Consider the following 23,939-nt stretch of genomic DNA (forward strand, 5'->3'; position numbering starts at 1 on the left):
GTTTGAATTTGGGATTGTTTAGTGTCTATTTGTTATGATTTTACTGAATTATTAATTCTATGATGTTTCTATTATTTAATTATTTAAAATAAATTAAAACTTTTTGTATAAAATTATTATTTTTTATTTCTATCTATTTGTTATGATTATTTCTATTATTTAAAATAAATTAATTCTATAATATTTCTATGATGAACTATTTATATTTCTAAACTTTACATATTTTAAATTAGATATTTCTCGACTTAATTTACCAAAAAAATTAATTAAAATTTTAGGTATGCTAGTAGTACACTATGACCAACAATCAAACTATTATAACAATACAAATACATTTAAATAGTAATGTAAGAATGGTTTAGTTCACATAAAAAATAAGTATATCTTAGATATTCTAAATACATCACAAAACTTTATCGCTTCAAAAAAATTGGAATTTCTCCCATCTACTTGAGTTCCCATCAATTGTCCATAAAACTGGGAAAGGGAATAGGTGTTATGCTCCCAATCCCAACATCCTCTTGTCCACTACTAGGAGATGTGTGTAATGTAGGATTCAGCTCCATCAACTTAGTCATTTTTTTCACTAGTTGATTGGGACTCTCACCATTTGTTGCCAACTATGGTGACAATGCTTGGGGTTACACTTATTAAGTAAGAATATTTCCTAATCTAGGGATTAGAGCATTGAACATATTTTGTCCATAACTCCTCAACAAAGTGTTAATTGGTTCATCTAATAAGCCATTGATTTTTAGGAAGGATTCAATAGTGATTTCCTCCCCCTCGCTTTACAACTCATCAATATTTGCATCATCTACAGTAGTTGCATCATCATTTTCAAACTCACTAGGTGCTCTTGCACCATTCTCCCCATGTGACAAAGAACTCATGGTGGATAAATCTGAAGGAATTTTGTAGGAATACCTTTCTTTCCAAAATCACTCTCATCTATCCATGTTACTTCAGATTCTGGTTGATCCTTCCATTTGATAAGATGCTCCATATAGGTGCCATGACAAGTCTTCTTCTTGATTCTTGAATCCATAACCTTTTCAGCTTTTGGCTGAGATTATAATGGGATAGTGACTTCTTCAACCTTTGATTTTGTTTGTCCTTCTATGAATGTAGGCCCTTTATATTGAACTTAGTCCTTGACATTAAAGATAAGTTAAATTTCCAAGTTTGGTGGGAGTTCTATTTTGTCAGCATTAGAACCATAATTTGCAAGTACCTTACAAGGTCCTATCCTATGCATTTGTAGCTTGGTTGGAACACCCTATGCAAGTACCAAAACTCATCCTTGGCATCATACCATGGCCTCAACACCTTGGATCATCTCAAAACATCTCATCTAACATGTTCCAACTCCTTGCACACTCTCAGCAACTCATCTCTTACACTTTCTCAATTTTGCCTCTTCTAGGCTTGTTCCAACTAGCCCTTGCCAGTCACTAATTTGCTGTTTTCTCCAAAATTTTCCACAGAAATTCCTAAACTATTGGGTGATTAAAATACCCTTTTCCTCACTCTAAAATATACTCCAAAACCAACTACACTTGTTTTGTAAAATATCACTCAAAACTGGCTATTTCAGTCTGCCAACTAGGCCTAGTTTGAGGCCATTTACAAAGCAACTCACAATCCCTTGACTTTTGGAACTCCCATGACCCAAAAAATTCTTAAGAAACGACTCAAATGCAAGGATTCTTCTATTTTTTTGGTCTCATGATCAACTTTACAATGGTTTTTACAAAACCCTCCTTTCTAGCCCCTTTACCCTAGGGCTTTCTAGACCTCTTACTTTGCAACGTCTCTAGAACCCCAAAATGGTTCAAACACCTTCACTTTGGTTATATTAGATGACTTCAAACATAAAATGCAACTCTTGTTTGGAGAAAACACTAAATCCACCTTAGGAGCAATCACATACCCCTTTTTATGCACTCAAATTTTAGGGAAAACTATGCAAATACTTCTTAAATGGTTTCAACACTCAAATTTTCAGATGTAAATGGTTATTATAGACTCAAACCAACAAGAAAAATACAAAACTTGAGGTTTCTCAACACTCAACAATCAAATTTCAAAACTGTTACCAGCACTTACTACTAGGACAATTTCTCGTTTTAACGGTCAAACTCCCAAACCATACAAAGGACCCCCTGCTATTTTTGTATTTTTAAACACTCTTTTTGGAGACCTAAAATAACCTCTCTCTCTTTTTGGAGATCACACTCCGTTTTCATTTTACGACGCCATCTCAGGTGATGCTGAAACTTGCAATGTCGGCTAGTACAAAGTTGCCAACTGCCAAATCTCTCTCACCTTTCGTCGTGGGATCAAACTGTCTGCTCCGTTAGCTCCGGGTGGCTGGGTAAACCTTATCCCCAACCTCATCCTATACCCTTCAGTGCTCAAACATTCTTAGGCACGCCAATCCGGAATGTCCCTAAGGGTCACTAAATGCCATAGGGCTGCGATCTTTGACAGGGCATATCTCGGAGCTCGTGCAAGGTATGGATGCAATTCTAGTTCCTACAGGACCATGTTGTGGAGACCTACAATAACCTCTCTCACTTTTTGGAGATCACACTCTATTTTTGTTTTACAATGCCATCTCAGGTGATGCTGAAACTTGCAGTGTCGGCCAGTACAAAGTTGCCAACTGCCAAATCTCTCTCACCTTTCGTCGTGGGATCGAACTATCTACTCCATTAGCTCTGGGTGGTCGGGTAAACCCTATCCCCAACCTCATCCTATCCCCTTCAATGCTGGAACGTTCTCAAGAATGCCAATCCAGAATGTCCCTAAGGGTCAGTAAATGCCATTGGGCTGTGATCTTTGATGGGGTATATCTCAGAGCTCGTGCGAGGTATGGATGTGATTCTAGTTCCTACAAGACCGTGTTGTAGAGACCTACAATAACCTCTCTCACTTTTTGGAGATCACACTCCATTTTTGTTTTACAATGCCATCTCGGGTGATGCTGAAACTTGCAGTGTCAGCTAGTACAAAGTTGCCAACTGCCAAATCTCTCTCAACTTTCGTTGTGGGATCGAACTGTCTGCTCCGTTAGCTCCGGGTGGCTGGGTAAACCCTATCCCCAACCTTGTCCTATCCCCTTCAGTGCTGGAACGTTCTCAGGCACGCCAATCCGGAATGTCCCTAAGGGTCACTAAATGCCATAGGGCTGCGATCTTTGACGGGGTATATCTCGGAGCTCATGCGAGGTATGGATGCGATTCCAGTTCCTACAGGACCATGTTGCGGAGACCTACAATAACATCTCTCACTTTTTGGAGATCACACTCCATTTTTGTTTTACAATGCCATCTCAGGTGATGCTAAAACTTGCAGTGTCGGCCAGTACAAAGTTGCCAACTGCCAAATCTCTCTCACCTTTCATCATGGGATCAAACTGTCTGCTCTGTTAGCTCCGAGTGGCTGGGCAAACCCTATCCCCAACCTCATCCTATCCCCTTCAATGCTCGAACGTTCTCAGGCACGCCAATTCAGAATGTCCCTAAGGGTCACTAAATGCCATAGGGTTGCGATCTTTGATGGGGCATATCTCAGGCACGCCAATTCAGAGGGAAGTGACCATCTTACACTTATCCAAATGTTGTGGCTTATTTGTATCCATGAGAGGTTAATGGAGTTAAGCTTGTGAGCATTTGTGAAGGAGACAAATATGTTCACTAACAAATTTTTGGCAACTTTTTTGGGGATTCAAAAACAAAGATCAGTGTAGGATTAGATATCCTTAGCTATCCTTTATTTATGCGAAATTGGTGACTCTATATTTTATCTTGTATAATATTTGAATAGAGGGTTTCATTATATACAATGGATTTGGTTGCGAGAGAACCATGGGAAGCTCATATTGGGCCCTTTGCTTTGTCTAGTATTCATCTTTATCCAAGGGTCAAGAGAAATCATCCCAACACTTGATGGAGGAAAAATACAAGATCTAGATGACCACATCAAAGAAGTTACAATTGCTTGTGGAATTCTTGGCGTGCAAGAAGAGGATGTCTTCATCAGATTATTTTCTCGTGGCTTTATTGAGAGTGTTGCTAAATGGTTTTAGAATTTTTAGGATGGTTGTGTCACTTGTTGGAATGATCTCAAGGTAAGATTTATATAGATATTTAAGCCTACAGCTGATGTTGGCAAGTTATTAATAGATTTCTTTCAAATTTAAATGAGGAAGAGTGAAATTATGAGGGATTTTGTATATAGATTCAATAGATGTACTAGAAAAATTCCTCCATCCTATTAACCAACTGAAAATAAGCAATTGTGTATCTTTAGAAATTGAAATTAAATTCTAGTTAAAGCTCCAAGAAATGCATAATTTGGAAGATGCTAAAAAAGAAGTTGCAAAGATAGATGATGCTATGCTGATTAGTAGAATGAAATATAAAAATTCAAGCTATGTGAAGGCAACAAAATCTGAAAACTATCATAATCTTTATCCCAAAAAGATGCCTTTACAAAATAAGGTTGAAAAGAAAGAAGAAAAACCTTTATCCCCCTTTCTTTTTCATTATAAAAATTTAATGATTTTCAATCAAAGAGACTTTCAAACACCTCATGTTGTTGAAGGGAGATTTTCTAACAGTGCAGGAGCTTATCATTTGCATGTTGAATATGACAATGAACACATCTCTTAGCCAAATGATTTGGTGACTTTCTTAGCTGTTCCTCCTATTGAGAAGGAACTTGTTGATAATAAAATTAATGAAAGTTTGTCAATGGATGCCCCTTTTCTAGAATTTGATTCTTTTATATTTGAAGCTTCTAATATCATTCCAACCATTGATGTTAATCCAAGAAACTTGATAGATCAACACAAGCAAGAAGGGATTGATGGAGAGAAGATAAAAGATATTCCTCACCCTAACAGACAGATAGAATATGAGGCTTTCTCATTTGATTATACACCACATCAAGAAGAAAGGTTGCTACTAGAAGCATTGGAGGATCATGAAGACATTCAAAAGAAATATGAAGAAGGTTTATACATTTTTATGCCATCCCATAACAGGATTAATGGAATTATTCCAAGTGGAATACGAGGATGAAGTGCTTAGTACTTATTTGGTGTTGGAGATATTTATCTTTGAAGAAGAACTTGGAAGTGTATTCATTGTAGATGAAATTTTAGTGAGCCTATATTTAGACTACAAAGATAACACTCTAAACACGTCTTTCCCCAACCATTCTCTTGTCAAAGGTGTAACTAATTTTTTTGAGATGGTGGATCTTGGTGTTGGCAATACGAACTAGCTCATTCCAAATGATGCCAAAATGTTGCAACCATAAGTTTATAATGCAAAATGGCTCTTTGGGCTTGGTATATTTTTGAAGAAACTTAAGCAATGTGTTGTTATTGAGTCTTTTCTTATGATTGCCAATAATGATATATCTTGCATATAAAGTTACAGCTCCCTCAAAGGATATTCAATGAATAACATTGATGGTATGCCTTTAATCGGAAGGCACAGAAGGCAAGCTATCATCTATCCATAGACATGAGGTAGATGAGAGAATTTACAAATAAGAAAATACAAACTAAGAACTCAAAGATTCTAAATTAAATATTCACAATCAGCAAATCAAGGGGAAAGATCAAAATGATTTATTTTAGATTGTGTGATACGCGAAACTCAAAGTTTTCCTTATATGCACAAACACAATTTACTCTATAAAGTTTATCAAAGATAACCAAACTGGTAGAAAGAACAACACATCTCAAATGAATATATTTAAATACAAAGATTTGAAATATATTGCATCTCCTCTCTGATAAAAGATAACAATTCACAAACTATCGTTCTTATTCACGCAGAAAGCCCAATCTAAAAATGAAAAAAATGTTTATAATTTTCCCTCTACCATTATTACAAAACTAAAAAAAGAATCCCTTTTCCTCTTTTTTTGTATCTACTGAAGATTTGTGGGTTTGGAAACCTTAGAAACATATTGGTTGAAGTTGTTTAAGGTGTGTAGAGGTGGAGGAAACAATTGGTGAAGGTAAATCCAAGTTTGGAGTCTTTGGTGGCATTGTGTGCATTTGGGAACACCATTTTGGAAAATATTAGAGATCCTTCACGCTGCCCCTGTTTCCAACAATGTAAGAATAATAAAAACTATTTATTAAACTTTTATTTTTACCTTAATCTAGTTACTATAGAATAATAACAACGCATTCCAATCAACTGGTGATTATGTTACAATCATTAATGTATGAAAACACAGAAAACTATCAGTGATTATGTTACATTTATGATATTTAAAATGACTTTTTTTACAAATAATCCATCTTTTCTCTACTATCTCTGACATTTTTTAATTGATGATAAAGAATGGTGGTTATGTATTGAAGCTTAACAAATGGAGAGCTTCTCAAGCTACTGATTTCTTTCATGGAGTTCCTAATAAATCTCAAGGTTCTCATTTAGGTGACCAATTGCCTGGAGGTCCACGAATATTGTCTGATAAAGTTTATTGCCAGGAGGTCCTAATCGATCTTGACTGATAAAGTTTATTGCTAATCAATATTGTATCAAAAATTCAAACTAATTAGGTATTGAATTAAACTTGATAAACAAATGATAGAGAAGGAAAACTTTAAGCATGAACAAGATCATAAATCATATGACGATGACATATTGCAAATGATTAACTTATGCTTAAACAGTGATAAATTTTATTATTACTCAATATTCTATCAAAGTTTCGAACATATTAGGTATTGAATTTAATGTCATACATAAACATATCTAATTTAATGTCATACATGCACATATCTAATTTAATGTCATACACGAACATATCTTATTTAATGTCATACATGAACAAACATATAATATAAAATGATAATCACTAATGTCATGTACATTAACAAACACATAATATATTATGATAACCAATAATGTCGCATATGAACAAACATACCATATATTAACCAATAATGTCATAAGTTGAATAATGTCATACATCAAATAAATGTCATACATCAAATATAAAATGTCATATACATCAAATGTGTATCGAATATGTCCACTGATGCCTATATATATATATATATATATATATATATATATATATATATATATATATATATATATATATATATATATATATATATATATATATATATATATATATATATATATATATATATATATATATATATATATATATATATATATATATATATATATATATATATATATATATATATATATATATATATATATATGTCTAGATCAACTATATCTTTTCCTTCCCACAAGGGGAAGGAAACAAATCTCTCGACGTCTTCTATCGTCGTGTCGAGGGAGATGGTGGAGATGATAGGGTCCTCCTGACACGCTTGCTCATCCTCTTGTTGAGGCTCTTCTCCAACTCGAGCTGATACAAACAAAGTAGATATGAATCAGTATTTATTATACGTTCAAATCAAATATATGTACACACAAAATCAATTATTTTCTTACCGCCATCAAATAGTCACTCTGTACGTCCACCTCGAAGGCTCGTGGACGATCAGGCGTGACGAGACCCTACAACAATTCAATAAATATAATCACTTATAAATAACATTAGAAATTTTGAGACCAACTATTATAAACAACAACTAAAACGGAGAAAATTCTTTCATAACTCAGTCAATGGCTGTGAGCTAGCCATAGCTGCGGCCACTCCATGATCAACAGACTGTCGGAGATGAGGAGGTGTGTCCGACGTCATGAGCTGCATGTCATACAATACACGTTACATGTAACATGAAACATGAAAAAAAATATAATCAAATGAATTAAATTAACATGAAACAACTGTACCTGTACGAAGCTCGTACGATGTCTATGCTCTGAGTCCATACTAAAGGTTGAGGGTCCTGTGGAGAACTGATGCACATGCATAATTTTTTTTGTCAATCCTTAATATGATAACTTAATAAATATATGTATTAATTTAAATGATTAAATCGATACATACCTTTGGACTCGTGGAGGGGACAAAAAATGGGGCCGGAGCATCGCTGCTAGGCTTGGCAACACTCTGACCCTGAATTTTGAACAATGTCAATAGATGCTAATTAATTAATCATTCACTATACATATGAAATGTGATCAAATTAGTAAATTATAATTGTAATTTACCTGTGTGTCAATGCCAAATGTTTCGTTCAAGAACTAATCAGTGACGAGCCCATCATCCGCAGCATCTCCAGCATGAGTGCCAAATGTGCATAGGGATCCACATGAAGTGCACATGTGACCACGACGCATAGAAGGCTCCCCCTCAACTAATGGGCCCGTGGAATGGATGAGGGTCTGTGTCAAAGCATTAATGGTCCCTAGAGTGCTGGCCTCTACATGTTCCTTCACAACTGAAGGAATAGTCACATGCTCACGCTGTGGCTTGACCACAGGTGCCCTAACTACATTAGGGTCACGATGTGCTCCCGGCCTCTCGAATGATGACCCCCCACCTCTACCCTGGGAGTCTAATAGATCAAAATAATTGGGGATCTCCCCAAGGACAAACTCACAATACAATTTCTTCAAAAAATACATTGGGACCTCGTGATTGTTGCAAGGAGGGGCATCAAAAACCATCCAACATCTATCCCAAAAATGATTTCTCATAGCATCATGTATACACCAATGGATGGGGAACCGTTTAGTACCCTCTCTAACAGTATTTTGCTCACTGGGTTTTCTAAATAATGCACATATTGAACCTTTTGGTATTTCTTTTTTTTTAACATCTTCATATGACAATTTATTTGCATAAAATCTTTTTTGTTCTTCCCTCTTAACCCGCCAAACATCTAACTGACCAGTAACTGAGGCTATCTGGGTCTTAATGGATTCGAGGGATGATGCCAATTGAGCCCTCATTGGATTGGTTTGTCCAGCTTGTTTCAACCGACCAATGAGTCCTTCTAATTCAATTTTGCCTATCTCAATTTCATTTAATATATTTTCTTGTGTTCCTGGTGGAGGTCTTGGAATTGGTTCGGGTTGTGGAATTTGTTGTTCTTCAGGAGGGTTTTGTGGATTTTGGTTTTGAGGTTCTTCAGGTTCTTGAGGGTTTTGTGGATTTGCTGGTTGATTATGGACATTTCCTGATAAAGAATCAATTGAAATCCAAATGAATAAACAGATCTAAATAAAAATTGTAAAAACCCTATAAAACAATATGAAAAACATATAAAATAATGCAAAGTCAAGTTTAGATTACATACGGCGTTGGCGTCGGCATGTTGGTGATCTTGGATTTTGTCGGCGAGGAGGCATATTGGCAAGGGATGTTGAAAATGAATTATTTTCCAACTCGCGTGCATGCTGCCCTTATAAATAGTAAAAATCACTATTAATATGATGGGTCGCGGGTGTGCAGCCCATCATTTATAAAAAAAATTGCTTTTTAATAGTGCGTACGCGCTATTGTGCGTACGCACTATGGTTTGGGTAACCCGAACCATAGTGTGTACGCGCTATAGTGCGTACGCACAATAGCGTGTGCGCGCTATTGAAAAATGAAAAAAAAAAAGGCTTGTCACCTTTTTGGCACCACAACTCGATGCATATGCCTCCCTATCCTTAAGCATAATTAAAACCATACATCTTGATGTATTTTATAATACTAATTTTTCCCATCCCCTCATCATGGGAATTGAAGTAGAATAAGAATCAAAAAATTCCAAAAAATTATAATTCTCAATTTGGGTATTGCCAAATCAAATTTGGGAATTAGAAATCATATTCCCATTTTGACCCCAAAATAATAATTTGATATTCTGCCAAAATGGCTAGAATATCAAAATTCCATTCCAATTCCAATTCCCATTCGACTTGTCCTTATTATAACAATTTTGTAAATCCACTATTCCAAATCTATGAGGGTTAGTTTGGTAGTCGGAATACGAGTGGAATAGGCATATGTAAATACTTAAAATTTTGAATTCTTTGTTTGGGTGCACCAAATTAGAATTAGGAATAGGAATATAATAGGAATACGTATTCCAATTTTGGCCCAAAAATGAGTATTTGCAATTCCACCTAAATAGGTGGAATTGGTTCATGTGTATTCCTATTCTAGTTTTATTTATTTTAGAAAACATAATTTTTGGGTCTGTGATTTCCCCGTCAAATTCTGGTGGAACCAAATAGAGAGTAGGAATATGTACCCCTATTTTCTATTCTAGAATAATTATTCCAAAATAACAATTCCTATTCCCATATTTTTATTCTTGTAGCCAAATGGGCCCTAAAATATTCAAATACCCCACACCTTCCATACAAGAATACATGGTGTATTTTGGATCTCCTTTTTTGTTAGTAGGAGTGGGGGCTTGAAAAAAAATATTGTCACATAACTTTGTTAATGAATAGTTAAAACTAATTTCTATGTACATGTTTTACAAAATAGAGGTGATTATAGTGTTGGAGTATTTGTACAAGAAAGGAATACTATATAGAGCTCTACATATGGAGAACATATTGGTGTGAGAATGGGAAACTTCATCGCACCCACCAAAAGCTGACCCTTATCACTCTTTCCCAATACCTCATTTCTCATTGTAATGTATTTGTAATTGACAACCATGTAGTTAGCCTTTATACTCTCATTCACCCACTCATTTTCTCTATTTTGGTTGAATGATATCCTTTGCATGTCGTCAATGGTGAGTCCCATGGTTAACTTGATCTTGGAATAGAAGAAGGTCTTGAATACACTTAGCTCTTGTTTGAGTATCTAATATTTCCCAATATTGTTCACTTTCAATAAACTTACTTCATCTTGTGATGATGGATTTGATCCTAACATGCCATTGTTGACATTGATCTTTTGTTTTTGTGTGTCCACACAACAAAGAATGTGTTCAAGGACAAAAATAGATTAACTCAAGAATGTATTCAAGGACAAAAATAGATTAACTCCCATCAACCAACAATTACTGAAGCATGGTAAAAGAAAAATTACAAATGAAGAATATCAAATTAAATTCCAGGTGAAGTAAACAAGCTAGTCTAGAATTAGAAAATCTGGAAACAAATCCAAAATATCAAATTCTAGCAACTAGATGGGTCCTAAACAAAGTCATAACCATAACACAAACTAGACCCCTAATGTTAAACTTAACCCTAACATTAAACATTAATGCTTAATTCTAGAATTATAATTACTACCCCCCCATAAGCCTGAACCCTATCCTTACCAATAATCATACTCATTAAATGCTAAATCCAAATCATAAATGATAACACCTAATTGTAAATGGTAAACTATAAGCTTGTGCTATATCTAATTATGATATAAATGCCAACCCCAATTATATTACTTTATTTAACATATAAAACTAAACCATAACACTAAATTATAACTGTAAGTCAATCAATATTATAGGTCCTAACCATAATGCTAATCCTATCCCTAAGCCTAACTTATCCCTAGCCCTAATCCTAACCCTAGTCTTAACCCTATCCCTGACCCTATCCCTAACCTAGGTCATAACCCTAACACTAACCCTATCCTTGGCCCTAACCCTAACCTTAAATGTAATCATAAGTTAGTCAGTAATATAGGTCCTAACCCTGACCCTAATCCTAATCTTAACTCTTGCCATAACCGCAACTCTAACCCTAACCTTAACCATGACTCTAACCCTAACCCAAAATATAACCCTAACTCTAACCCTTACCCTAATGCTAACCCTAACCATAACCCTGACATTAAACTTAGCTCCACCCTATGCCCCCTACCCCTAACCCTATTCCTAACTCTAACCCTAACCCTAACTCTACTCCTAATGGTAACATTTTATGTATAATATCATTAAAGTTAAAAAAGATTAAAGTTATGCAAATTAGACAACATATATAAAATTATAAAATAAAACATTGAAGAATAATTTTATAGTAAAGTTTTATATTACTATAATTAAAAAATTATTAAAAACTTGATACCAACCTTATCAAAATAAATAAAAATAAAAATGCTTTTCCTTCTACATCGCGACTGCCACTAGCTTATACACACACACACACATATACACATGTATATGTATGTATATATTGTCATGCCTGACCACTAATTTGGCTTTTTTTGCATTTTTAGACTTTTCTGTTTGGTGTTCACTTCAGTTGATTTGTTGTCTTCTTTGCAGAACCTAGTTATATTTTGTATTATTTGGATCTCTAGATTTGTTGAACATATTCTCTATTTTAAACCATTACTTTGGTTTTTATGGATACTTAAGTTTTCATGTTTTGAAACTGGGATATTTTTATGTATTTATTAATGCATGTTGTTGGTAACAGTTATGTGTATTTGGTTTCAAACTTGATGCAAACTATTTTTAGTGTTGAATGGATATTGGAAAAGAAGTTTTTGTTATATGTTTTACTGGTTAATTTAAATACTAGTGTATGTTTATATGCTTTACGTGTTTGAACTTGTAATTGTATTTTCCTATGAGTGATTGAGAGGAAGTTGAATTATTGTAAGGGTTTTGGTTATTTGATTTATAATACCTTGTTATTATTAAGTGCAGTTGGCCATGAATATATTGACTTGTTTGTTTTAAAGGTCTTAATATCTAAAGTAACATTGGACATAAACATTTTCAAATTTCTTATTTAAAAACAAAATTTAAATTAAGGGAAAAGTCTCCTATCAACATATAACCCTAGAGAGATTTTGAATGCTTTGAGCTAGTATTATGTACATTATTTGTAAGCCACATTTGGCAGTGGATTTTGATCTGCCATATTCACGACTCAATGTTTGAGTTCAGTTTCTTAAATGCATTTGATAAAGGCATTAATATGCCATTTATTAGCTTGGATGGCCAATTCATTTGGTTTTGTGTTGTTGAAGTTGAGCCAAAAAATTGGGCCGCATTGTTCTGTATGTTTTGCATCTGGATGTTGGTTGCTAAAAAATGGCATCATGGAGGAATCAGTTAGAAGGGCATTCATGTTTATGAAGCCGAGGAGTGTTTGGGTTTTTCCTATCAGTCATTATCTTTCTCTAGCTTATTAGTGTTTCCAGTTTTGGGGTGTGATGTTGACTTGGGGTTCTGGCAGCGAGTTATTTATAGAGTTTTCTATCGATCTTATTGGGAACCTATCATGATTTGAGGTAGGGGGCCTTTCTTAAACCCTACTCTCTTTCTCTCGGTTGTGTGTGTGTTTCATTTGAACTGTTAACTAGATTGGTTAAAATGGTTTGTTTTAGGGTCTCACATATTGACACCCAAGGGTGGAAGTATGCAGGGTCAGCAATAATTTGTTGGACTCTGTATATTTCCACATTTGGATGTGGGTATGGTGAGATTGCTATGGTAACATATCCATGCTGTAGCGTATTTGTATGTGAATTGGTAATTAGTATTACAATAATGCTCTCGAGTTTTCATTAAGTCAAGTTCTGTGTGTTTTGGAATTTTAGTATATAATTTTATTGGGCATTTTGTTAAACTGTGGCATGTGCACGAGCTATAACTAGGTTATTGTTTTGTATTAAGCAAGCTTTATCTGGGTTTTAGTTGGGCTCTATTTTGTGTAGAAACTATTTGTTTATATTTACACAAATTTATGTTTTTATTTACTGTGTCGAGTCGTGTGAAAACTGCATACTTATGGCTGTTAGCTCGAAACTTTTATAAGGTTAAATTGTATGGTTAAAACCGAGTCATGATGTGAATAGTCATAGCATAAATATGTTTTAGAACGTTTGGCTTTCGCCATGTTTGGACAGCATTATGAGGAATAAAATGAAGGTTTCTCTGTTTTCGCTGTTAGATTCAGGGTATAAAACCCGAACTTGTTTTTTATGATCTATATAGACATGGGTACGAGAATCCATTCCAACCAACAGTGACTGTATTTAAAACATCAGTTTCAGAAAGTTTGCTATGTAGGAAACTTAAAACGTAGACTTCAATTGTCAGTTATAATTTGACATTTGGTCATTCAGTTAGCTTGTAATATTAAAAGTGTTGTATTAACAAGTTATATCATAGTGTTTTTACTTGGTTTAAAAGACTATCGAACAACCAACACTTTAGGTGAACTGGCATTACGTTTCGAACACAAAGTTGGCATTTGGTATGTTGTCAGTTTTTGTTAAGCTATCATATGCTATTATGAAGTGGAACTGGGCAACGACATCTTGTTAATTAGATAAGAAGGAACTTGAAAATAAATAGTTACATCATAACGACAACAAAATTTTCCATTAAGTAATGAAAAGATGTGGAATGGTAGCAAGTTTTAATAACTCTTGTCTTATTGAATTATGCAAGTGATTCGTTTTCATGTTCAATTATGTAACGTAGTTTGTGGTAGTTGAAGAATTGGATAACTGATGAGATTTCATTACCAAAAAGAAGATAATGTGAATCTGTATGTGTGCATATAAAAACATGGTAGATTTTTACTTTAATTAGTTTTGATTATGGGTATGCTAGAAGTTTTTTATTCAGTACCTGTGTAAATAGCATATAATCTGATTCTGTTTCACAGTATTCGTATGTTATTAGGATTCGGGTTGTGGGTAGTAGCATATGGTCATATAGTTTATGCAAATTCAAAAATTGATGTTAGTTTATGAATTGTGCATAAGTAGAATTTTGCATTTGGATTTAAGGCTGAATACATGATATCGTTAATGATGTTATTTTGTATAAAACATTACATGGAGAAGTCTGCTAGACATGATCAAATTAGTTTGAATACATTATGAAGCATTCTGGTGAACAATTATAGGAAGTTTTGAATTGAAATTTTATAATTTGGAAATCTTTTATTTCAAAAATGTATTTCAGTCCATATTTAAAATGAAAATTGCTACAATTAATGAGACAGACTTTGTGATCTATGTTTGATGATATGTCATTAAATCAAGAATATCTTATGCATGCTAATTTGTATCTTGGTCATTTTGAAGTCAAGTGTGTATGGTTATGTCAGCAGGAAGTTAATTGTATAGTATTAAGATTAAGTAAGTACCATTAAGTTGGGATAATAGTTTAATTGTATTTGCATAATCTTGATTTTGTAGGTTACGTTCTTGTTGTTATAATTATCCATATTTACCTTTGATTTGGCAGAATAAGATGTATTACGAATGGATTAAAAGATGTAGTACCATGTTGTAAATTGATTTATATCTGTTGCATGTACATTCTTAGTATATCTGTTTGATGTGTGTTTTAAGAATAGCTGTGATGAACATATATCGGGGTGGCTGAATTTGATTTATCCGATTCAGTTAATTAATTCAGTGATAACTTTAAAATAAATTGGGTGAGTTAATTACATATAAAAGATAATTGGCCTTACCTATGACTTAAACCTATATGGTTAAGTACAGAGAACAAGGCAAATCTCTATTCTGTCATTGACAAGTATAATAGAGATTACCATTATGTGTTGACTATGGGCATACCAAACACGGATGCAGAATCTTAGTGCCATAACAATGACACCTCAGTATATGTATGATTCATTTACGGGTTATTCTTAGTGCGAGTTTAATTTTGCATTGTTAAGTAAATTTTTACTTCTTGCATATTAATTTGAAAATGCACTATGTTAAGTGATTCAGATATCTGCATTATGGTTTATATATGATTATTCTAACATGTATGCAGGTGGATTACGCTTTTTAATTCAATGTGTACTGAGCCCCTTGTTGTGTTGTGTTTCATTTTTTTGTATGTTTTCCAAGTGTATTGAGAATGTTTAGCAAGTAACCAAAGATGACTGTTGAAGTTACTTTTGAAACAACATTTAGGGTTCTTATGTTAGACATAGGCATTTAGAAATGAAGATGAACTACATTATTGTACTGAACTCGATTTGTTGTAGCATCATTGTGGAAACATATATGGATGATATTGTATTTCTTATTGAGATTTTCATATTGAGAATGATTCAATCTGTGTATTTGTTCTTGTATTAAGATGATTTAATATTAAAAAATTATTGTGTTCTTTGTTCTCGTTCTTTTTTTCTTAGTATTGGTTTGTTTTAGTATGGTGTTACATATATATACAAGTATATGTATATACATGTATATATACATATATACATATATATATATATGTACATATATATACATATATGTATGTATATATACGGGTATGTGCACCAAGTTGTGGTGACAAAAAGGTGACACCATTTTTTTTCTAATTTTCAATAGCACGTACACACTATAGCGTGCACACACTATGGCTTAGGTAACCCAAGCCATAGCACATACATGCTTTAAAAAAAAGCCTAATTTTTATAATGGGTTGCATACTCGTAGCCCATTCATTTTAAACATTTTTTGTTGCTTCTCCTCACTATAATGCATATGTGGATTGCAACCAAACAAGTTTTTTGCCATCCGCCTTGTCAATATGCCTCCTTACTATTAAAGTTCGAGATCACAAGCATGTTGTATGTTATCTAACTTTCTTTTTGCATTGTTTGATATGTTTTTTATATAGTTTTTTAGGTATTTTTCATTTATTTTTAAAAATTTGTTTATTTATTTAGATTTCAATTGATTTCTTATCAAGAAATGTCAATAATGAACCGACAAATCTCCAAGAAGGTCAAAACCAAAACCCTCCACAAGAAGAACAAAAAATTCCACGACTTGAACCAATTGCAAGACCTCCTCCTGGCACACAAGAAAATATAATAAATGAAATAGAAAGAGGAAAAACTAAATTAGAAGGACTCATTGGCTAGTTGAAACAATGTGGACAAACCAATCCAATGAGAGCTCAATTAGCATTGTCCCTCGAATCCATTAAGACCCACATAGCTAATGTTAGTGGTCAGTTAGATGCTTGACGGGTTAAGAGGGAAGAAGAAAAAAGATATTATGCAAATAAATCATCATATCAAGATGTTTAAAAAAAGATATACCAAAAGGTAGAATATGTGCAGTATTTAGAAAACCTAGTGAACAATATATTATTAGAGAGGGTACTAAACAGTTCCCCATCCATTGGTGCATACGTGATGCTATTAGAAATAATTTTTGAGATAGATGGTGGATGATTTTTGATGCCCCTCCTCGCAATAATCATGAGGTCCCCATGTATTTCTTAAAAAAATTGTATTGTGAGTTTGTCCTTGGGGAGATCCCCAATTATTTTGATATATTAGACTCTCAAGGTAGAGGTGGGGGGTCATTGTTTGAGAGGCTGACGGCATATCGTGACCCTAACGTAGTTAGGGCACCTGTGGTCAAGCTATAGGGTGAGCATGTGACTATTCCTTCAGTTGTGAAAGAACATGTAGAGGCCAATGCTCTAGGGACTATTAGAGCTTTGACACAGACCCTCATTCATTGCATGAGCCCATTAGCTGAGCACATCATGCAGATCCTTATGCACATTTGGCAGTCATGCAAAAGATGGTGTAGATGATGGGCTAGTGACTGATCAGTTCTTGAATGAGACATTTGGCATTGACACACAGGTAAATTATAATTATAATAAACTAATTTGATCACATTTCATATGTATAGTGAATGACTAATTAATTAGCATGTATTGACATTATTCAAAATTCAGGATCAGAGTGTTGGTAGGCCTAGTAGCGATCCCTTGACCCCATTTTTCACTCCTCGACAAGTCTAGAGGTATGTATCGATTTAATCATTTAAATGAATACATATATTTATTAAGTAATCATATGAAGGATTGACAAAAAAATTTATGCATGTGCATCAATTCTCTACATGACCGTCAACATTCACTATAGACTCTGAGCCTAGATGCAACATGAGCTTTGTAGAGGTACATTTGTTTCATGTTAATTTAATTCATTTGATTATATTAGTTTCATGTTTCATGTTACATTTAATGTGTATTGTATGACATGCAACTCTTGACATCAGAGACTCCTCCTCATCTTCGGCAGTCCGTCGATCATGGAGTGGCTACAGCTATGGCTAGTTCACAGCCATTGACTGAGGTATGAAATAATTTGTCTCATTTTAGTTGTTGTTTATAATAGTTAGTATCAAAATTTCTAATTTTATTTATAAGTGATTATATTGATTCAATTTTTGTAGGGTCTTGTCACACTTGATTATCCACAAGCCTTCGAGGTGGACTTGCAAAGCGACTATATGATGGTGGTAAGAAAATAATTAATTTTGTGTGTACATATATTTGATTTCAATGTATAATAATTATTGATTCATATCTCCTTTGTTTGTATCAACTCGAGTTAGAGAAGAGCCTCAACAAAAGGACAAGCGAACGTGTGAGGAGGACCCCATCATCGCCACCATCTCCCTCCATGTGATGACCAAAGGCCTCTAGAGATTTGTTTTCTTCCCCTCATGGGAAGGAGAAGATATAGTTGATATTCATGTACATGTATAGGCATCAGCGGACATATATGTTGGATTTTATGTCAGTGGACATATTTGATATACATTTGATGTATATATGACATTTTATATTTTATGTATGTCATTTATTTGATGCATGACATTATTAGACTTATGACATTATTGGTTAATATATGATATGTTTGTTCATGTATGACATTAAATTAGATATGTTTGTGTATGACATTAAATTAGATATGTTCATGTATAACATTAAATTCTATACCTAATTAGTTCAAAACTTTGATAGAATATTGATTAACAATAAACTTTATCACTATTTAAGCATAAGTTTATCATTTCCAATATGTTATCATCATATGATTTATGATCTTGTTCATGTTTAAATTTTTCCTTCTCTGTCATTTGTTTATCAAGCTTAATTCAATACCTAATTAGTTTAAATTTTTTATACAATATTGATCAACAATAAACTTTATCAGTGTTAAAGCCAAAAAATTATCATTTGCAATTTATGTCATTGTCATATTGATTTATGATCTTCTTGTTCATGTTTAAAGCCTGCCTTCTATGTTATGCATCTAAATATTTATCATAAATTATTATTACAAACATATAACAAATTTGAAACTGAAAACAATACATTACATTAATTCCAAGGTTTAGTTATGATGTAGAGCCTAATAGGATTCTCAAGGTTTCATTAATTCCATATGTTAGATCTGCCATCATAGAATACCAATTGTAATGGGAACTCACATGTATTCTAATGCATATATTTCCTTATATGCACAATTAGTCAATGTTGTACCTTATAGAAGATAGAATTTTATAGGTAGAATTAATCAATCTTGTACTACACTAGATAAGATGTTCTCTAATGTTTAGCTTTGGCATTGTTTATAAGAGTGTTTCAAGGTTGGGAACCACTTCAACATCCTTTGCATGGTTTAGAGGTAATGCCATTGTGGCAAAGGCTTATGCAAGGGAACGAGCCTCGTGATTTTGGCATTTAAACAAAAGCAAAACTTGCTTCTCAACTCCTTACACTCAACTCTTCATTGAAGTTAATCTTATAGTACTGAGATTAGCTGCTACAAATTCTTGGGAACCAAGGGACCTTGAACCTATGCTATATTTTCTAGAGACATAGGAGAAGTTACTACATGCTTTAGTACTTCATAACATTCTAGATCATATAGTGATGCCCAAATTAATAACAACAATAGATACTCGGGATCCTCATAGGGAGACTTTGCCAATACATGCACAGTTACATCCTTGGCTTCCATTTTTGGGCCAGCATATGGAGCCTTTATATCCAACCATTCATTATAAGTTGGGGAATGTACACATAGGTTTCTTATGGCTCATTAAGTGCATCACTTCTTGATATTTTACTTCTACACAAGATCATGTCATATTTTCCATATTTTTCCTTATTTATGAGTTGGGGATGGGAGTGTCAATAATGTCATAAAGTCCTCCAAAAGTATCCCCAACAAACTTTTAACTAGCTTGGTCTCATTTAATGGCTATCGGTCAACAATTGGAAGCTCGACATGAATCCATTAACTAATCCTAATGAATTTGACCAACTAAATATATATAAGTAACACTTTCTTATGATTATAAAATGATTAGAATTACACACAAGTATTTGTTTTAGTTTTATTCTATTTAGTATTGATACTAACTTTTTGTACATTGTTGCCAGTGAAACAAATAATAAAGCAATCAATTCAACAATATGTGATTTCTAAAACAACTTCTTAGGATGAAACATTAAAGAAAATAATTCCTTATTGTTAACAAACTAATATATAAAATTTATATGGTAGGTCTAGTCATCAATAGTTTTTCATCATTTTTTAAAGAATTGTAAAGTATTTATATGTGTTGCCAAATGGTAAGAATTTTCTTTGAAAAAGTCAACCACAATTCAAATGTGCTACAAAATCAATAGAAACAAATGAAATCAATTTTGAACTACTTAAAGGCAAGACAGAGAAATTTAACTTCTAATTCCCTATCTAAATGCAAAGAGCTATTATTATTCATTCCTTATGTTTGGGCATATCAAAATATTATCCTAGAAACAACAATATGATCCATCCCATAGCAACTTGTGGACTCAGACTTGTTGCAATTAAGGAGAGAAGAACTTTGAAGAGGAATACTTTTATGGCATCATGTTGAGACAATTATGATGCAACTAGTTCCTAGTTCTTTGAATCTAGACTGTCTTGACATTTCACCTATGCTAAATACAACCCACCTTTAGCCCTAATGTGAGTGGAAAAGATGACATCACATTTTTAATGAAAATTGGGAAAACATGCTCCCACAAAATTCCCCAACTTCCACCCCAAAATTGGATGAATATTTGTAATGCTACACTTATGTTGATCCTAGCATTTTAAAAAATAGAGTGTACATAATAGGATTCTCAAGATTTAATAAAATATTAATGAATCAAAGATCTAACTACTACAAAGGTTTAAAACGTTGTTCATCATACTCACTATTGTTGCCTTGAATATTTTCCTTTGATCTCATTCCTTCGTAATACCCTTACCTTATGCACTAATTATCATTAATGTTGTCTCTATAGTGATGCAAAATAGTGATGCATTGATTATTCCTTCGTAAACCCTTATAACGAGGCAAAATAGTGATCTCTATCATTCCTTTGATAGTTTTGACACAATCTTATAAACCTATGGCACATTAGAATATGCGCCATATTAAGCCTGCCTCTAATAAACCCTTAAGATCATGAGTTATGACAAGGAGGAAAAGTTATGAGCCCTTTATAATCTTATCCTTCTACACATCACACCATATTTTCTCCATGATATTTTCAATGTGGGGGAGATAAATAGAAACTTATGAACTCTTGTAAGCCCCTTAATGTGTCATTATCTTTGTTAGGGATGTTTCAGTTTGGCATGCTCGAGAACATTCGAGCATTCAACAGGACGTGAAGAGGTTGGGGCTAGTGTTCACCTAGCCACCCAAAGCTAACAAAATAGATAGTTCAATCCTAGGAGGAAAGGTGAGAGAGATTTGGTAGTTGGCAACTTTGTACTGGCCAACACTACAAGTTTTAGCATCACCCGAGATGGTGTCACAAAATCAAAATGGAGTAAGATCTCCAAAAAGAAAGAGAGGTTATTGTAGGTCTCCACAACACAGTCCTATAGGAACTAGAATTGCATCCATACCTCACATGAGCTCTAAAATATACCATATCAAAGATTGCTGCCCTATGGCATTTAGTGACCATTAGGGATGTTTCAGTTCGGTGTGCCCAAAAATATTCAAGCACTGAATGGGATGGGACAAGGTTGGTGATAGGGTTTACCTGGCCACCCAGAGCTAATGAAGTAGACAATTTGATCTCACAATGAAAAGTGAGAGAAATTTGGCAGTTGGCAACTTTGTACTGGTCAACACTACAAGTTTTAGCATCACCCGAGATGGCGTCGCAAAATCAAAATAGAGTACGATCTCCAAAAAGCGAGAAAGGCTAGTGTAGTTATCTGCAACATGATCCTATATGAACTAGAATCGCATCCATACCTTGCACGAGCTCTGAGATATGTCCCATCAAAGATCGTAGCTCTATGGCATTTAGTGACCCTTAGGGACGTTCCGGTTCAGCATGCCCAAGAATGTTTGAGCGCTGAATGGGATGGAAGGAGGTTGGGGATAGGCTCTACCTAGCCACCTAGAGCTAATGGAGTAGATAGTTCAATCCCATGATGAAAGGTGAGAGAGATTTGGTAGTTGGCAACTTTGTACTGGCCAACACTACAAGTTTTAGCATCACTTGAGATGGCATTGCAAAATAAAAATAGAGTATGATCTTTGAAAAGTGAGAGAGGTTATTGTAGGTCTCTACAACATGGGTCTATAGGAACTATAATTGCATCAATACCTTGTACAAGCTCTGAGATATGCCCCGTCAAAGATCACAGCTTTATGGCATTTAGTGACCCTTAGGAACGTTTCAGTTCAGCGTGCCCAAGAATGTTTGAGTGTTGAATAGGACAAGATGAGGTTGGGGGTAGGGTTTACCCAACCACCCAGAGCTAACAAAGTAGACAGTTCAATCCCACGATGAAAGGTGAGAGAGATTTGGCAGTTGGCAACTTTATACTGGCCAACACTACAAGTTTCAATATCACCTGAGATGGTGTCACAAAATCAAAATGAAGTATGATCTCCAAAAAGTGAGAGAGCTTATTGTAGATCTCCACAACATGGTCCTGTAGGAACTAGAATCACATCCATACCTCTCACAAGCTCTGATACATGCCCTGTCAAAGATCGCAACCCTATGGCATTTAGTGACCCTTAGGGACATTCTGGTTTGGCATGCTCAAGAATGTTCAAGAACTAAATGGGATGAGACAAAGTTGGGGATCGGGTTTACTCATCCACCCAGAGCTAATAGAATAGACAGTTCGATTCGACGACCTTTTTTCTACTAAGTTGCAAATTTGAGCAACTTTTACAACTTTCAACAATGCAACTTTGCACAAAAAGTGCAATTTTTACATTTTTCACTTGATTCCAATTATAAAACTTGGAAAAAGTTTGAAAATAGTAAAATAACTTATTTCCAAATCCTCAGCCCTTCACCAATTCCCAAACTCCTACAAAGTTGTCAGCATTTTTGCAATTTTGCTTTGACAACTTTTGCAATTTTTTGCAATTTTTCACATCTTAACTCTTAGACATCTAAAACTTAATCTAATGACCCTAAGGACTTTTATAACCTTTTAAAAAACATAAAAATATTTTTTGCCTTAAAAAATCACCTATATTGCTCATTTTTATGCCTAAAAAGTGGCCCATAGTGTAACAACAGAGACTTGATCCAAAACAACCATACCTCATCTTTTAATATGTTATAGAAGAGCGAAATGAGTATCCTAATCTTTAATTTATTTTCTTGATGTTATGAAAAAATATGGATAAAAATGCAAGAGGACAACATTTTATGTAAGAGGACAATATTTTATGCATTTTTTCTTTTTTTACATCATCACAAATGGATCAAGGTCTACAACCTCAGATTGCTCCTCCTTAAAGGTATTTCTTCCTCTTTACTAAGAGACATGGCTCTAATACCACTTTGATGCAATGGAATGGGTAGTGGGAATGGACAAGGTTCCTAGAATCCTCTTCATTGAAGGTTAAGGAACAATGAATGTTGTTGTTAATCCAATCAGCCCCAAAAAACCTATCACAAGTGCTTGATAAGATGGTATGGTTATCACAACCCAAGCACTCCTAGGAATCTCCAATCACAAGGAAAACCTATCACAAAGACAACTAATCACTAGTTTCTCTTAAGGGCATCACAAGACTTATTTGACACAAAACTCCACAAATACAAATAAGGACTAGGGGTGACTTCCAAGCATGGAAAGGGTCATTTAGGTTCAAACTAATATGAATCCAACATTAGATTCAAACTATGAAACTTTTATTGGCTAGTTGCTTCACAAACTCAAGAGTAGGCTTGTAGC

At 34.1% G+C, this 23,939-nt stretch overlaps 1 long non-coding RNA gene across 1 annotated transcript; it reads right to left on the reverse strand.

Moving 5' to 3' along the window:
- Nucleotides 1-7,677: 7,677 nt before the first annotated feature.
- LOC149528887 (uncharacterized) lies at nucleotides 7,678-8,146 on the reverse strand. The gene is made up of 3 exons (XR_016358528.1): nucleotides 8,014-8,146; nucleotides 7,857-7,922; nucleotides 7,678-7,767 (listed from the first exon to the last, which is right to left on the reverse strand). It is a non-coding gene; the product is annotated as an uncharacterized LOC149528887 (long non-coding RNA).
- Between the last annotated feature and the right edge of the window lie 15,793 nt (nucleotides 8,147-23,939).

This window comes from Cupressus sempervirens, chromosome 11, assembly GCF_028749045.1.
Source record: "Cupressus sempervirens isolate cs-2001-9-10 chromosome 11, ASM2874904v1, whole genome shotgun sequence".
NCBI lineage: Eukaryota > Viridiplantae > Streptophyta > Pinopsida > Cupressales > Cupressaceae > Cupressus > Cupressus sempervirens.